Genomic DNA, 18,285 nt, shown 5'->3' with positions numbered 1-18,285 from the left:
ATCTAACATGAATGTCACCTATTTTACCTCCCTTAAGCAGACTTTATTAATCTATCATTCATTCATACAAATATTAATTGAATGTCTATTATACGCTCAGATTGAGCCAGACATTGAAGATACCATGGTGTAAAAGTCAGATAAGGTCCTCATCCTTATGAAGTCTGCATTTAACATTTTCCCATTGAGCTCAAATATGGCCTCAGAATCCTTCTCAACACAGAGCTCGGGGCAGTACCACTAATTCCTTAGCCTGGTAGAGAAGAAACCCAATATCTCTGATCCATGGACTGACAGGAGAGATAGATTCATATATTAAATGACGCAATTCCCAGTGGCAAACACTGCACCGTAGATACATGGTAAGTTTTATGGGATCTTACAAAGGGGGTGACCTAGCTTTAGCCAGGAAAGTCAAAGAAACTGCTGAGAGGGAATATGGTTTTCCAGGGACTTGCAAGAAGTGTAGGAGTCCATAAAGCAGATTAGAAGGAGTGGGTGATGAGTGGGGGCAGGGTAGAGGGAGGCGCAAGAGCAGAGTCCAAGCAAGAAAGGGCACCGGTGATGTTCAGGGAGCGCATGATGAGAATCCCCATGCAGGCAGAGGATGAGGTGATTAGGCTCCACTGTGAAAGGTTCTCTCTTGTATTTTGTGGACTTGAGACTTTATCCTGGTGGCAACCAGGGGCCCAGTGAAGAACTTTAAGTGAAGAGCTTTAAGTGAAATGAAGAACTTTAAGCATACAAGAGAACAGGCCCTGAGCCAAAGAGCCTATGTTTAAATCTCTTCTCTTCCCCTTACTAGCTGTGTGGCTATGGGCAGGCCAGCTCACCCTTCTGTGCCTCAGTTTCTTCATCTGTAGAAATGACAATAGCATTCACCTCATTGTGATAATTGAATGAGAGGATATATGTAAAATGCTTGGAACATTGGCATGTAGAAGTCATCTATGTGGATTATTTCTGTGCTGTTTTGGAATTTGGAATCTGAGGCACAGAAAGCGAAAATAATTTACTCAGGACCACAATGCTGCTGAACAGCAGAGCCTAGATGCCTATCCATCATACCAAACTGCTTTTGAACATGAGTGTTATCAAAATCCATCTCTCCCAATGGATCCTAAAAGATACATTTTCATTTGTTTGGATGATGAAGGGGAAATTCATTCTTTTAAAAATTCTTTGTCATTTCTATTTCCCCTTTTTATCTTAAGATGCTCCAGCTGCTTCCCATATTGTGTTCCACCACTATGTTTTCCTTTTATTTTAACATGCATCATTTCAATTTCCCAAAACACAGTGTAATTTATCAATCAATAAATAAATCTGGGCAGAAACACAAAGCACATTTTTCTCCAGGAGCATTCCCTATTCACAAGCACAGGGAGAGAGAACCCAGTGGCGTCTTGAGCAAACACATGCATCAACATACACATTAAGCAGATCCCTGTAAGAGACTGTACCAGCTCTGTTGGAATCCTTTGCTTATGATTGAAAAAGAAAGCACATCTTTGAATATTGGCCAGATCTGTCCAGTCACTGCACCAGTGCAAGGCACTTAAGGTTTGTAATCCTTGCTACATTTGTAGAATAAGTATTTGGGCTATTAATCTGTTCAAGGAGTCATTTCCTAGATTTCTACATATGATCACCCAACTCCTTTTCTTCCAGATGAATCAAATAATATCTGTGGCCAGAAGCAGAGACTTTTACCCCCAAGTTGAACCAAATTAGGCTGTGTCTTCCCATATACAAAGTGATCTGGGTGATTGGGAATGGACTCTTTAATCAGGAACCACAAAAAGAGTGAAAGTGGACTGAAGAGAAGAAAGTAATATTTTTAATTGTAAATCTTTGGGCAAGAGAAAGGTTGCTGAGGTTTAGTACACATAGGTCTTAGAACTCTAGGATTTTTCCTTTTGTGGGAGGAAACAGCTGAGACTTATTTAAGGGGAACTGATGTAATGGGAAATATATTTGGTATATTCTAGTATTTTCTAAAGGAAAAATTTTATGAGTGAGGTGGAAGCTATAAAACTTCATGGGTCCAAGAAGCAGTGGGATTCCAGACCTATATTTGGGTGAGGGGTCTCCATCAGTATTTCTATATGCAGTGCACTTGGAGTGCCGCAATGCCCTGAATTACCAAGGCGGCAGTTAGTCCAGTTGGGAAGTGGGGCCTTATGCCCAGTGCGTGGTCTCAGCAAACACAAACACCAGCAAACTGCCAGGTGTCACAGAGCTCTGCGGGTCTCAATGCTGGGACTCATTAGGATTTTTTGAGGACATTGTTTTCCTTTAGTTTTCTTTTTAAATTTTAAAAATTGAAACAGAATATATAACCAGTAAAGTACAGAAAACTTAAGTATATATCTCCACGGATATTTAAAAAATGACTTCACCCATATATCACCTGCATCAAGATATGAAACTTTTTCATTGTGGCAGAATTCTACCAAAAGAAATATTAAAAGGAGCTTATGGGGAGGAAGAGAAATGATCTTAGATGGCAGTAAGCTAAAGCAGGATGGAATGAATGGCTTGAACACAAGGAGGAATGTGGGTAAATTGAATAAATATATTTTCAGTGACAATAATAATAATAATAATATCTTGTGAGAGCTTAAATAAATGTTGAAATAAAGGACATGACAATAATAGCACAAAATGTTGGAAAGGGTCAAAGAGTTGTGAGGTCCCTGCATTATCTGGAAAACGGTAAAGCTGCTAATTTAAGGTAGATTCTCTTAAATCAATGATACATTCTAGGATAGTCACTAAGAGAAGAAGGAAAGAATATGTAACTAACAAGCTAATCAAAACAGAAATTGGAGTTTTTTAAATGTTTTATTGATCCAAAAGACAGCAAGAAGAAAAAAGGAACAAGCATAAGATGAGACAAATAGAAAACTATCAGTAAAATGGAATATTTAAATCCAAATATGTTAGTAATTGTATTAGATTGAGACAAACTAAATAAGTTTTATGTAAATATATATAATTTATTTTTATATAATTTCTTAATTTAATCTTTATATAGTTTATTCTTACAAAATTTTATATATATAATCTTGTGAGATTTTATATATATAATTAAATATATATAATATTCAATATAAAATCTCACAAGAATAAACTTTGAATATAAGAACATAGGCTGGGTGTGGTGGCTCATGCCTGTAATCCCAGCACTTTGGGAGGCCGAGACAAGTGGATCACTTGAGATCAGGATTTTGAGACCAGCCTAGCCAACATGGTGAAACCCCATCTCTACCAAAAATACAAAACTTCGCCAAGTGTCATGGCACATGCTTGTAATCTCAGCTACTTGGGACGCTGAGGTGGGAGGATTGCTTGAACCTGGGAGGCGGAGGTTGCCATGTGCCGTGAGCTGAGATCACGCCATTGCACTCCAGCCTGGTGTATTTTGTGTATACACACACACACACACACACACACACACACACACACACACACAAATGTTAGGGAAAATGGGAAAAGAGAAACATGTAAACTGTAACCAAAAGAAAGTTGACATCACTTAACTAACATCAGACAACATAAATTTTAAGGCGAATGATATTACTAGCAGTATAGAAGACATTTGTGATCATAAAAATTTCAATTTAACAAAAAGATAGAGACATAAATTTGTATGCACTTGTTAACATAGCCATATTATACATCTATGAAAAAGAGCAAACTGCTCTTATATATGTAACAACCTGAATCAATCTCATGCAAATAATGTTTACAAAATAATATATGCTGTATAATTTCACTTAAAGTTCAGAAACTGGTCAAACAGCCGTATGGTGAGGCCAGTCTGATCGTGATTTCCTTTGTGGGCACAGTGGATAACAGCTGGGGAGAGGCTCAAGGGAGGCTCAGAGGTGTTGGAAGGCATCTATTTGTTTCACCTTATGCTTGTTCTTTTTTCTTCTTACCGTTTTTTGGATCCATCAAGCATTTTAAAAATTTCAATTTCTGTTTTGATAAGCTTGTTAGTTACATATTCTTGTCTTCTTCTCTTAGTGGCTCTCCTGGAATGTATCATTGACTTTAGATTATCCACCTTAAATCAGCGCGTTTACCATTTTCCAGGTAATGCAAGGAGCTCACAACTCTTTGATCCTTTCCGACATTTTGTGCTATTATTGTCATGTCTTTTAATTCTACATTTATTTAAGCCCTCACAGGTATTGTGATCACTGAAAATATATTTATTCAATCTACCCACATTCCTCCTGTGCTTGTGACACCCATTCCATCCTGCCTTACCTTGCTTGATAAGCTCCTTTTGATATTTCTTTTGGTAGACTTCTACTGCAATGAATAGCTTTAGTTTTTGTTGAACAACAAAAAAAAATATTTTATTTTTATTCTGTAAGCGTATCATTATCTTGTCTGGTGGCTTCCATTGTTTCTATTAAAAATTCAGATGCTAGTCTTATTGCTGCTCTCAGAAGTCATGCGTCCTTCTTACCTGGCTGCTTTAAGATTTTTCTGTTTTTCTTTTGAATTTAGCAATGTTATTATGAGGTGCCTAGGTGTATTTATCCTGGTTGGGTTTAAAGAGATTCTGGAATCTGCAGCTTTATATTTTTCATTTATTTCAGACAACCCTTGGTCAGTTTTTTGTTTTGTTTTGTTTTCTTAATTATCTCTTCAATTCTTAGATTTCAATTATACATTTTAGACATTTTCACTATATTCCATTAGAATGTTACTTTTTTTCATTTTTTCACTGTGTGTGTGTGTGTTTGTATGTGTGTGTGGAGGAGATTTAATTGAGATATTTTCTACTGAGTACCTTTCGATTTTTAAATCTCTTCTGGTTTGTCTAACCTGCTCTTACATTCGTCTAGTGAATTCTTCATGTTAGCCTTGCATTATTTTTGGTTCTAGAATTGTCATTTGATTTTCTTCCATATATTTTAGTTCACAGGAACTAATCATGTTTTTCTTGAACATATTAAGCATAGTTATTTTAAAATCCATGTCCGATAACTCCAATATCACAATTACCTACGGTCTGCTTCTATTTTATTTATATCTTTTCCTCTTGCCATTTAGTCATCTGGTCTAGTTTCCCAGCATGCTATTAATTTGAATGCTAGATATTATCCATGAAAAATAGCATGGGGCTCTGGAACATTTTATCCCCCTCTAGAGTGGATTTAATATGTATCTGGTAGGCAGGTAGAATATAGGAGGATCACCTTAATCTAAGCATCCATTGCTAGGATTGAGGCTTTTCTTTTTGAGGGCTCATATATTTTCTGTTTGTCCTTACCCCTAGGGTATAGCTCCTCGGAGTGATGGCAATAAAAGCCTGGGACATTTACAGTGGCCAGACCTCCCTAGCAGGCTCAACTCATTTTCATCTCTCTGGTTCCATGAGGCTGTCTGAATTTCTGTTTAGCGTTTTAGCCTCTCAGATGATGCTTATTTCTTAGCACTGCCTGTAGCCGCTCCCCAACTCTTCCTGGTACATGCATCACTGAAGAACTGACAAATGCCGTAATAGGAAACAGCATGCATTTGGGGCTCAATTATGTATGGTTTTCATATCTACAGGATTGTGGCCCTTCAGGTCCCTGTCACATTTGTCCCCCTTCAGCATGGTCACAGGGTTTAGGAAACTGATTTCTGTTTGGCCTCTATGCCCCATGACATGAATTGGCAAATACCCCAAGGGGTAGTAAAATAAAACAAAAAATAAAGAGTACATACCAAAAACCAACCAACCAACCAACTAACTAACTAACTAACAAAACAACAAGAGAAATACAGCTGCTTCCCATCTTTCTAGGATCTTTTTTTAAGTCTTAGTTGCTTGAACTGTTCATCAATGACTTCAAACACAAAGGATTATTTCTGTGTTTTATTCAATTTAAATAGTTGTTCTCAGTAAGAGGATTTGTCTGCAAAAACTACTCCTTCATAAATGGAAGAAAAAGATAGTCTAGGAGGTGGGGCTGGAAAGTATTAGTGTCCGGGCTTCACCCTACACTAATTAAATGAGAATTTATTGATACAGGAACTGATATTTTTTTAAAGCGCCTGCAAATGGTCCTCTTATGCAGTCAGATTAGAAAACTACTGATATAAACAAGCTGTATAAAATTGACTGAATATTTGAGATGGTTTTAATATGGAGTTGGATGATTTAATGTCATGTGCAATCCTTACTGCCTCCCTCATATTTTCAAATATACAATAATAACCCTCTGATCCAAAGATAATCCATCCCACCATGCCATTGCTATCCTCCCTTTCTACCAGCTCTGACAAGCAATTATTCATCTTCAAACGTTCACCTTTTCTTCAGAAAATAGATACACTTTTATAATTTTGTCTTAATTATCTTGTACATTTCTAAATATGTATGCTTTACACATATATGGATATATTTATACACATTTATGTATACTTATACATATCACTGCTATTGCAAATAGAATTTTTCTTTATATTTTCTAATCTATAATTACGTGTATATATAACAACTATTCATCTGTGGATAGTGATCTGGTATTTGAGCCTCTTTGTTGTTATCTCATAAGCCTTAATAGATATTTTTTGACAAATTCCATTTCTAAGTATCGTATCTTATTGCGGTAGAAACAATATTTTTTTTTCCTTCACTACTAGTCACAGTTCTGATACATGCTTTCTGTTTTGACATACTGGCTGGAAATTCTAGGTCAGGTTGGCAGAAGAAGATCTATTTTTTAGAGTGTTATCATATTATGAAATGTAAGTGTGATGGATGCCTAAAATCAGAAGGTAGTTTATTCATTTTTGATACAAAGCAGTGTAAATACGTCCTACAATAATAAGAAGAATGTTGTTCACCTTATGTTTGCATGTTCTCATTCCCAATTCTCAAAGTCCACTCTATTAGAACAGAGATGCCACAAATAAACTTTCAATTACAAGAGAGAGAGAAAAAAGCCCACTTTAAGTAGATTTTGGCACCACCATCTTCACTGAAATTACTTTTTAAAAGTCACCAATAACCTCCATCATGCAAAATCGATTTCTTAGTCCTTATGTTACTCAAATTGTTAGTTGCATTTGACAAAGTTGATCGCACTGTCTTATTGAAACACACATCTTCAGTTGTCTTCCAGGACATTGTACTGTTCAGGTTTTCCTCCTACCCCCTGTCAGAGCACCATCTTCTTCCCATCCTCTAAATACTGAAATGCCCAAGGACTCATTCATATCCCTCGCTCTCTAGGTTACCCTCTGTTGTGAGTTGAATTTTTCTCCCTAAAAGATATGCTGAAGTCATAACTCTCAATACCTGTGAATACTTGTGAATACGTGTGAGTGTGACCTTATTTGGAAATAGGGTCTTTGCAGATGTAATCAAGTTAATGAAGTTATTAGGGTGGGCCCTAAAGTAACGTGACTGATGATATTATGAGAAGGATATTTAGGCAGAGCACACAAGTAGAATGCCATGTGATGAAGGAGGTGGAGACTGGAGGGATGCAGCCTCTGCCAGCCAAGGACTGCCAAGAAATCAATGGTCACCACAAGGGTCAAAGAATAGGAAAGGAAGGATTCTACTCAGACTCTCAGAGGGAGCATGGCCCTTCTGACGCCTTCATTTTGGCCTTCCAACCTCCAGAACTGTGACCATAAGCTTCTGTTTTTCAAGTCACCAAATTTACAGTAATTCCTTAGGGCAGCCCTTGGAGACTAACATATCTTTACCCCCTTAGCTTTAAAAACACTGCTACGGAGAATTCTAAAATGCTCTTTAATACTCCCAGCCTTTAGTATACACACAGCTTCTTCAGATATTCAAACAGAACTTTGCTGATATAATTAACATCCCAAACCAGTTGACCTGTGGATAAAAATATTTTGCAGGTAGGCCTGACTCAATTACATGAGCTCCTTAAAAGCAGATCATTTTCTCCAGCTGGATTCAAAAAAGGAAGTATGAGAAATGAAGAATGAGAGGGATTTGATCTATAGTCACTAGCTTGAAGATTGAAGGGGCCGTATGGCAGGTCTGCAGGTGTCCTCCAGGAGTTGAGAGTATCCTCTGATAGTTTTATGGAAATAGTGACCTCAGTCTTACAACCATGAGGAACTGAATTTTGTCAACAACAAGAATGGGTTTATAAGCAGATTTTTCCCCAACCCCTTGAGAAAAGAACTAAGCTCAGGTGACAGCTTGATTTCAGTCTATGAAGCCCCAAGCAGAGAACTCAGCCACACTGTCATTCTGACCTAGAGGACTAAGAGCAAGTTCACAGTTCAATTGAAGTAATTTGTTACATGGCAAGAGCAGATCAACATGAATACCATCTATGTGCTGATGATTTAAACGTGTATATTTAGCTCAGCTTCACGCTTAACCTCCAGTCTTACGCATCTACATTAGTATGAATAAAACATAAATTTTGGCTCTCTCCACTCACCAATATCTATTTTTGCTGAATTATATATAATCAGCCAGACATCACCACCATCTCCTTGGAATATGTCCTCTGCATCGCCGAGGAGAAGATGGGAACTAAAGCTTTTGTAATCTCCTTGCTTGAATGGTCCCAGTTTAGAATTTTCTAATGAGAGAAAAACACAAGATTAAGAAGGTAAGAAAAAAGATGAAGCCATTATCCTCTGCAGACAGTTGCAGACTGACAGGGGGCAGATGGGAGATTCACAGCATTTTTTCTGGGGAGCGTTTGAGAACCACCCACTTCACTCCTAGAGCCTCAGATAGTTGCTAGAAATTTCATAGAGATTTTGAGAATTGCAGCACATTGCAGTGAGTTTTTGGAACCCCCTGACTTCTTGGCATCAGGCTGAGCTCTTCAGTATCTGCTCTGCTGATCTGCAGTATAGACATCCTTGTTCCCTCTTCTCTGACTCTTCCAACAGTGGAGTAAGGTCTTGGATTCCCACAAGATGCCACTTATACCTGGGTACATGGGGAAACTTGTGTTCTTATAACCAAACCTTCAGTGATATCTCAGTTCACTCCCAATGCCTGCCTTCCCCAACAATGAAAATGGCATTTTTACTTACAGAGGCACTCATGCCTCAAGGCAGAGTTCATCCCTGATTCCTCTTTTTCCTCTTGTCTTCCATGTGGTGCATCCACATTCAGAAAGCAGCCAGATGGATTTTCTTTTAAATTAGCAGAGGGTTCCATTTTTCACTGTAAGTTCTTGAAGAACAGTAAAGCATTTCCCACACATAATCCCTAGAAGCTGTTCTCAATCTCCTGGCCCTCTTTCCCCGGAAGCTGCTGCAGAGACCTTCTCATGACAATTCTTTAGGTTCCATGGCTTTTGGAGTCCCACCCCCTGTGGCTTCTCTCTCCCCCCTCCATGCCATCTCTGACTTCATTGATTGACTTCTCTCTTTTTCAGCTCAAAAGAATCTTTTTTCTTTAAAAAGAGGGCATCTACGTGTACAAATATAACATTCTCTTTAGCAGAGACAGATGAGCGCTCATCTGTTAATACATTTTTGTGCCCTTATGTAACGTTCTCAGGAATTTTGGTAGCTTATCTGACACAACCTGCCTTTAAAAGAAAAACACAACTATTTTAGTTATAAAAAGTTTTAGAAAACTTCAAACATATGTAAAACTAGAGAGAGTATAATGAACTTAAATGTGCCCATCAACCATCACCCATCGAGCTGTTTCCACAAGTAACAGCTCAAAAGCAAACTTATTCTTATTTTATCTGTACCCTCACCTGCTTTCCCTCCCACCTCCTGATCATGTTGAATCAAACCCTAAATGTAACATTAATTCACCTGTAAATATTTCAGCACATTATTCTAAAATATAGGGATTTAAAAAGTGTTATAATACCATTATCATATCAGAAATAATTAACAATAATTTTAATATAATCAAATATCCAAAGTTTATATTATCCAATTTTCATAGAAAATAATTTTGCTAATTATATATTTTTTCTTCTAATTAGAGTAAACAAACTAATTGTTGATTTTATTGGGTTCCAGATAAGGCCCAGGCATTATAACTAGTCGAATGATTCTTAAATCACTTTTAAGCTATGATTTATCTCTTCATCTCTTTAGTTTATATAATTTTTGTTGTCGAGGGGAAACTACATTTTTCTCAGTATGGGTTTTTCTAATTGTATCCCTGTAGTGGCATTTGAAATACTTTTCTGTCTTCCATATTTTCTGTGTATTGACTATAAAAGCTAGAAGTTTGTTCAAATTTATTTAAACTTTTTTGAACGTTTGGGTAACACCATTGATTAGATGGTATTTTACATATATATATATATATATCTGTCAAAAGATACATAATGTCTAGCTGACTCTCTTTTTGAATGATAGCAGTGTTGGTCATTTTCCTCATTTATTAATTTACAAGGAATTGAAATTGATGATATGCTAATTCTATCATTCCTTTTTCATTTATTAGCTGAAATAACTTCTTACAAAAAGAAATTTACCTGTTAACAATTTGATTTCACCAAGATACAGTTCATACAGAAAACAACAACAAGATAAATGGCTAATTCTTTCTCTTTTTTCTTTACCAGTTTTCAAAATAATGACTATTCTTTTGTCAGACTGGGCTTTATCAGAGACACCGAACTATTTCACTTACAACATTTTTGATGCCAAATGTGTGAGTTGTATCCATATCAGCAACCAGTTCTCCAATTATCCGTACACCAATTGGGTGTCCTCCAATTCAATTCAATTCTGATACTAACTACCCAGAATTAGCTCACATCCCACAGGTCAAAGGCTCAGTCACACAAGAATGCCCCCACTTCAGGTGCCAGTCACAAGGCCCAGGTTACCACCTGCACTTCTAACCAACTGTCTATAAATCAGGGCTTCTCGTGACTCCCTCTTACGTTTGATAATTTGATAGAATGGCTCAAAAAGTTCAGGAAAACATTTGACTTCCTAGTATCAGCTTATTATAAAGGATATCATACATGAATAGCCATTTGGAAGAGCTGCACAGGCCAAGGCACGGAGGTGGGGAATAGAGCCTCTGTGCCCTCTCGGTACATGCCACTCATCCAGCACATCCATGTGTTTACCAACTTGGAAGCTTTCAAACACCATTGTTTAAGGGTTTTTATGGAGGTTCCATTACATAGACACGCTTGATTACATCATTGGCCATTGGTGATTGAACTCAATCTCCAGCCTCTCCCGTCCCTGGAAGTCTCAAAGTGGGGCAGAAAATTTCAACCCTCTCAACATGTGGTTTTTTCCTCTGGCAACCACCCATCATTTGGAGGCTCTCTAGAGGCCATCCAGGGCCACTTATTTAGCATAAATCAGGTATGGTTGAAAGGGACTTGTTATGAAAAACAAAGATGCTCCCATTATCTCCACCACTTAAGAAATCCAATGGTTTTAAAAGCTCTGTGTCAGGAACTACGACAAAGACCAGATATATATTTCTTACTATCATAAACAAACAGCTACCACCATATGTGTTATGAGAATAGGGGCTTTAAAATAGGAATTGGGGTTTACATCTTTGTGAGCGGAGCTGGAGGGAGGGCTAGAAGTCAGAAGGACTTCAGGCAGGAAATCAGAAAAAAATTCAAGAATGACTTGGGCCTGTACATTGGGTGGGTAGACAGGTGCTGACAGCAAAGTCCAAGAAGCCACTGAGCCTAGCCACGATGACTTTGAGTTACCTGGAATGACCACAAAGTGGAGGAGCATGGAGAAGTCTGGGAAGCCACTACTAGTGGATATTTTTACTTCCAATAATATGGTTGTGCTTCACATACTCCTTCCAAACCTCAGTTTCTTCCTTTGGCAAAGTTTAATCTAGAAAATAATAGGGATTGTATTGTGTCCCTTGAAATTCATAGGTTGAAACTGTACCCACTGGTACTTCAGAATGTGAGTGTATTTGGAGATAAGGCCTTTAACGAGGCAACTAAGGTTAAGTGAGGTCGTATGAGAGGGTCCTAATCCAATAGACTGGCGTCCCTAAAGAAAAGAAAGAGACACCAAAAGTGTGAGAGCCTAGAGAAGAGACCATGAGGGATACAGTAGGAAGGTGGCCATCTACAAGCCAAGGAGAGGGGCCTTGGAGAAACCCAATCTGCTGGCATCTTAATTCTGGGCTTTCAGCCTCCGGAACTGTGAACAAATACATTTCTGCTGTTTAAACCACTGAGTTTGTGGTATTTTGTTATGTCAGCCCTAACAAATTAATACACAATGGATGTTTGGAAATGTAGTTTCCAGCTTTAGGAGTGAGTGTGGTCATGGTGCTGAGGTGACAGCAATAATACAACAGATTTTTAGCATGCTCCAAAGCTGACCAATGAGGGAGTCTCTGTGTGTGTGTGTGTGTATGGGGGAGTGTTTGTAATGATAAATTTATGAATTTAACAAAAATTTTGTATTTCAATATTAATGCTCGAGTTGTAATATTTATTTGGTGGGGGCCTCTTTAAATTGACTCTAGTTCTTTTGAGATGATCTAAGTGGTCTCTAAGAGCTTCCTTGCTTTTTAGAATAAGACATTCCAGGATTATGTTGTACATTTGCTATTCCAGAGCTGGAATCAATTATTTCTCAAAGGAGCCCTGATTTCCTTTAGTGTGAAATGGTGATGAGGAAACACAGGCTGGGTAATAGGGGTGCTCGTTACTATTCTGTTGTTAATTATTTCTATACCCTTTAGTGGACATAGAAAATAACAGATTATGAGTTCATGCCAATATTTTTGACTTACGTTTAGGACTACAGAGTCTTCATGTACTTTATTGACTTTGAATCTGTATCTCCTTTCTCCAACACCGAAAAATTACTAGTTCTTAATGCTGTAGATTCTGTTAAAGGTGTTGGTGTCCTGCCCAGACTCTACTTACTTGACTGGTGCACACATCCCTTGGAGTGGTAAGTATTAGCAACAAATAGCTCACAGATACAGCCTTCTCTGAGAAAGTATCTTGGATGTGAGTCATGCCCCTTGAGAGCCACTATATTCTTCTCCTAGAGTCAGCCTGAGTCAATGGCGGACTAATAACAACCCTCTTGACTCAGGGGTTAATGTGGTGTTTGTTATTGGGGGCAAAAATATTACATCTCCCAGATCTTCATAGTAAACTATAGCCTTTAATGCTAAAATTATCCTTGTCTTTCTTATTCCTCTTGCTATTTTTCCTGCATCTGTTTGCTTTGTCTTTTATAATTGCATTGGCTCATGTGTCCTTAAACATTTTTCTTTGGTTTGCTCATTTTCTCACTTAATTTAGTATTTGAGTTCACCTTCTCGGGGAAGCTTGACGCTCTGGCAGCACCTCTGATCTTTTCTCCAGCTTTATCTTTCTTCATAGCACTTGCTGCTCCCTGACTTTATACTATATATATATGTGTGTATGTGTGTGTGTGTGTGTGTATGTGTATATGTGTGTATATATATTTTTTTACTAATTTGTTGTCTGTCTCTTTCTTAGAATGCAAACTTTGCGGAGAAAGGGATTATGTTTTCCTTCCGCCCTATCCCCAATCCTCTGGCAAGCTCTTGGCACAGAGTAGGTACTCATAAATATTTGTGGAATGAAGGAAAGGTACTTGTCTAAAGCATAAGATATGAGCGCCCTTTCATGAAAGGCCAGTAATATGAGAAAGCAGAGTAAAGGGACTTAGAATCCAAGACAGAACTAATTATATAATGTGAATGTTTGACAAGCATCAGAGAAAGGAAGTCTGGGGCATCTAGTCATGTGATGAGAGGATGCCTGCCTTTGAAACTGACCATGTCTGTGGGTCTTTGAATCCTTTTCTCTGAACAGATCGTAGTTGGGCAGATGGCACTGCCAGCATGCCTCCATGACTTGCCAGCCACATTTCTCATGGACCCCTTTGTTGGACCTGAATGTGTTAAATATTCGGGGCTTCTGTAATCACCCTTTCATTTAATATCCAAATAAAAGAGCTTTAACCATCATAAGACAAAATGTGGTAACACTTTGGAGACATTCAAGTGTACTTTTGTGTTTAGATTGGTGGGGAACTTGTCCTGCCATATCTTGCTATGAAGTCTTGTGAACATTTGAATTCCGTGTCACTCCACGAATGATATTCCAGGATCTTATGGTCAGCCCTCTATCTCACGCTGCCTAAATGCAAATAAGATATCTTTTTTTCTTCATCTTCTCAAAGAACCTCCAGAATATGATCTTTGTGTGATTTTTTACTGAAGATTTGAGGGTGATGGGAGTTCATATTTACAGGTATTATTACAAGAAAGTTTAAGAAATGTCCTCGTATTAAGAATCCTCTATTGTTGTTCCAATTAGTTCATTGGTAATTTTTCAAAACAGGACATTTCTCATGCGCTACATCCCTACATAGGCCTTAACTACTGTCACATTGCAGGGATGTGTTCATTGTGGATCATTTTTCTTATACCTGTGTCCTTTATTCCAGACTCCTAAGTCTTATCTTGATACACCAGTGGACAGCTACAAAATGCCTATTATTCTTTTTTTGCAGAGCAATTTAATTCTCTTTGTTAACACTTCTCCATTATTGCCTAGCTTGAGAAAAAGGAGGGTTTGCTCTTCTCTAAAAGATCAATCCAGCTATTTTCTTTCTTTCTTTTTTAAAAAAGACAAATCTCTCCCTATGAAAAATCATTCTGAATTTCCTTGTCATCTGCTTAAGTCATAGTTTTCTTTTAAAATAATTATTTTTCGCCTGCCACATTATCATATTGTGTCAGATTCTAGCCAATTGTTGTAAACCTTAAAGACATTCAAGGAGAATTTGCATAAATGTCTGCTTTGATTTTAACCTGTAGGTTCTAGAAGCCATACTGCATTCCATCTTCCCAGGGGGTGTGATGAGACATCACTAATGTACTCAAAGTTCTTGATAGCATTAGTCAATGTGGTTTTACTACTTCTTGGGTTAATTATTGTTGCTAATAGGCTTCCAGAAAGTCACATATTTCATAGCGCTATTTTTGTGCATTGCCATAGTCTCACCATTTTTCAAATCTACTCCATATTACCGTGTCCCTTCTGTTGTGGGTTGAATTGTGTCCTGCAAAAAGATATGTTAAAGTCCTAAACCTAGATGATATGGTTTGGCTGTGTCCCCACCCAAATCTCATCTTGAATTGTAGTTCCCACAATCCCCATGTCTTGTGGGAGGGACCAGGTGGAGATAATTGAAATGTGGGTGCAGTTTCCCCCATCCTGTTCTCATGATAGTGAGTTCTCATGAGATCTAATGGTTTCATAAGCCGCCTTTACCCCTTTTGTTTCACTTCTCCTTGCTGCTGCCATGTGAAGACATGTTTGCTTCCCCTTCTACCATGATTGTAAGTTTCCTGAGGGTTCCCCAGTGATGCAGAACTGTGAGTCAACTAAACCTCTTTCCTTTATAAATTACGCAGTCTTGGGTATTTCTTCCTAGCAGGATGAGAACGGGCTAATACACTAGGAGGTATCTGTGAACATGACCTTATTTGGAAATAGAGTCTTGTAGGTGTAATTAATTAGGACTCTGAGAGAAGACATTCATGTTTTAAGCCACCCAGTTTGTGGTAATTTGTTATGGCAGCCCTAGGGAAACTAATGCTAACGTTGATTTATGTCTGACATCTATTCTTGATTAACTTTGCTTATTTGATTAAGGATTTAAAAGAAAAATGTTCATTTTCACTTCCTTTTAATACAGTGATTTATGCTTGTGTTTTGAATTATTTTCTTCTTATTATTCTAAGCGCCTTTCTGACTGTATTCTCCTAACTTTTAAACAGTTGAATAAGTAATACTGCTATGACGAACACACACCAGTGGCTGAACCTGACAAAGATTTACTTGCCACACATGAAAAGTCCACTGAGATTGACCAGCCTTCCTCCACATCAGATGAAATTGTGTCATCTGAAACACTGGCCATCATGGTTGTTGAAGTAAGAAGAGATGGAAGAGACACAGTCTCTTAACTGCCTCATTCCAGGATAGAAATTTTGTCTACTCACAGTTCATTGGCCAGAAGTAGTTTCAAGGCCTCAACATGACTATTAGGTAAGGTGCCAAATACGAGGGAGAACTCGGAAAATTCAATTAATATTGTCTCTTCTGCTACTATCTTCTTGGTTATTTTTTTTTCTTCAAATATAGTTAAACTCCATAAAGTGACAGATTTTTCTGTGAACATAGCTTAGGTATATCTCTTATGTTTTAGAACATCTTCAGCCAGTATCCCTTCAAGTATGTATTTTGTCTCCAGTTATATATGTGTTGTTATATACTACAGTCCCACGGGTCTCAGGTGCTCTGTTCTGTTTTTTTTTCTTTTTCCTTGGCATATAACTTTGAATAATCTGGCCCATCCTCAAGTTTACTGACCTTTCTGAATGTCAACTGAAATCCTAGGGTGTTGACCAGTGTCTTTCCCCTCTGGGCAATCAGAACTCTAGCATCTCCCAAGCCCTGTGCAACCTCAGAAATCCCTGTTAGCTTTTCTACCAGTAGCTGCTCTCTGCTAGGCCTCTAGAGTTTTCCTCAGTACCTGTGCTGTATAGGATTCTGCCTAGGATAGGGACCCCCTCCCTAAGCCTTTTAGGGATCCTTCTCAGAAGCTCCCTTCTCTCAGACACATGATCCACAGTCTCAGACACTTTAGCGGTCCAGTGTCTGTTTCCTTCCCCTAGCCATATTTGGCTGTACATGGAGTCTCCACTTCCATTTGGAAAATGTCCCGGGAGAAACCCAGGATGAATGTGGCGCTAACCTCTCATACTTCTCTTCTAGCAGAAATCACAGTGTTGTGCGGGCTACTCCACAGCACCTGAAATTGTGACAACACACACTTTATCCAGCTTCATAGTTGTTTACCACAATACCAGCAAAAGTCTGTTATCACATACATTTGAAAGTATGGTATTCTCTTGGCCGGGCGCGGTGACTCACGCCTGTAATCCCAGCACTTCGGAAGGCTGAGGCAGGCGGATCACAAGGTCAAGAGATGGAGACCATCCTGTCCAACATGGTAAAACCCCGTTTATACTAAAAATACAAATATTAGCTGGGTGTGATGTTATGCATCTGTAGTCCCAGCTACTGGGGTGGCTGAGGCAGGAGAATCGCTTGAACCCGTGAGGCAGAGGTTGCAGTGAGCCTAGATAGCACCACTGCACTCCAGCCTGGGGACAGAGCAAGATTCCGTCTCAAAAAACAAAACAAAACAAAACAAACAAAAAAAAAAAATGTGGTGTTCTCTTTTTCATAATTTTCCAAAGAGTGTAATTCTACTTTTATGTATGTATGTATACATATATGTATGTATGTATATATTCTTTGTAGAGACAATCTTGCTTTGTTGCTCAGGCTGGAATGCAGTGGTGGTTCACGCCCTATAGTCTTAAACTCTTGGCCTCAAGTGATCCTCCCACCTCAGCCTTCCAAAGTGCTGAGATTACAGGCCTGAGCCACCATGCTCAGCCAATTCTACTTTTAATTGTTTATTTGATGAAATGATTTGTTAGGCTTATTTTTTTTACTTTTTTATTTTTTATGTTTTATAATTTTAGTATTTGCCATCAAATGATATGGCCTATACATTTACAACTTTTTGAAATGAACAGAGGCTCATTTTTGGCTTAATGGACAATCAGTTTTAAGATAATCACTTCATAGTTCCATGAAATGATTATATAATCCTTGTAAAATTTAATGTTAATTTATTTAACCATTTTAATTATATTACTCCAATTTTCTATGTCCTTGCTTGATTTTGGTTTAGTTGATTATTCAAACACACATAATATTGTGTAAAAGTTTCTCATCATCATTGTGATCTTATCAATTTATTTTCCTTTTTTGTTTTACAGTTTTTGCTGAATATATTTTGATGTTATGTTATTGACTGAATGAAGGTTTATGCCTTTCATTCTAACTTCATATTTTCTTTCTAAACTTTTTATTATTATGAAATTATCTTTGTTGTAACCATTTTTTTCTTTGACTTGTAGATTGGTTAAAGTTAGTTTTGCCATTTTTGTCCTTTTTATTAAGTTTATTTTGCCAGAGAAATTACTGTCGATCCTTTTCTAACTTTGTTATTTTGTTTTTGGACCTGTTAGTATAGACTGAGTATAGTTCAATTTTATTCTCTAAAACAGTCTGAGTGTCTTTGTCTTTTGATAGATGTATGCAGTCATTTAGGTTTCAGTTTTAACTGGTATGTTAAATCTGATATTACCTTGTGCTCTGAGATATATATATAGCACGTTTTATAACATTATTAATG

The sequence above is a fragment of the Macaca fascicularis genome, chromosome 3, assembly GCF_037993035.2.
Source record: "Macaca fascicularis isolate 582-1 chromosome 3, T2T-MFA8v1.1".
Classification (NCBI taxonomy): domain Eukaryota; kingdom Metazoa; phylum Chordata; class Mammalia; order Primates; family Cercopithecidae; genus Macaca; species Macaca fascicularis.
Note: the sequence above shows the minus strand (reverse complement) of the source record.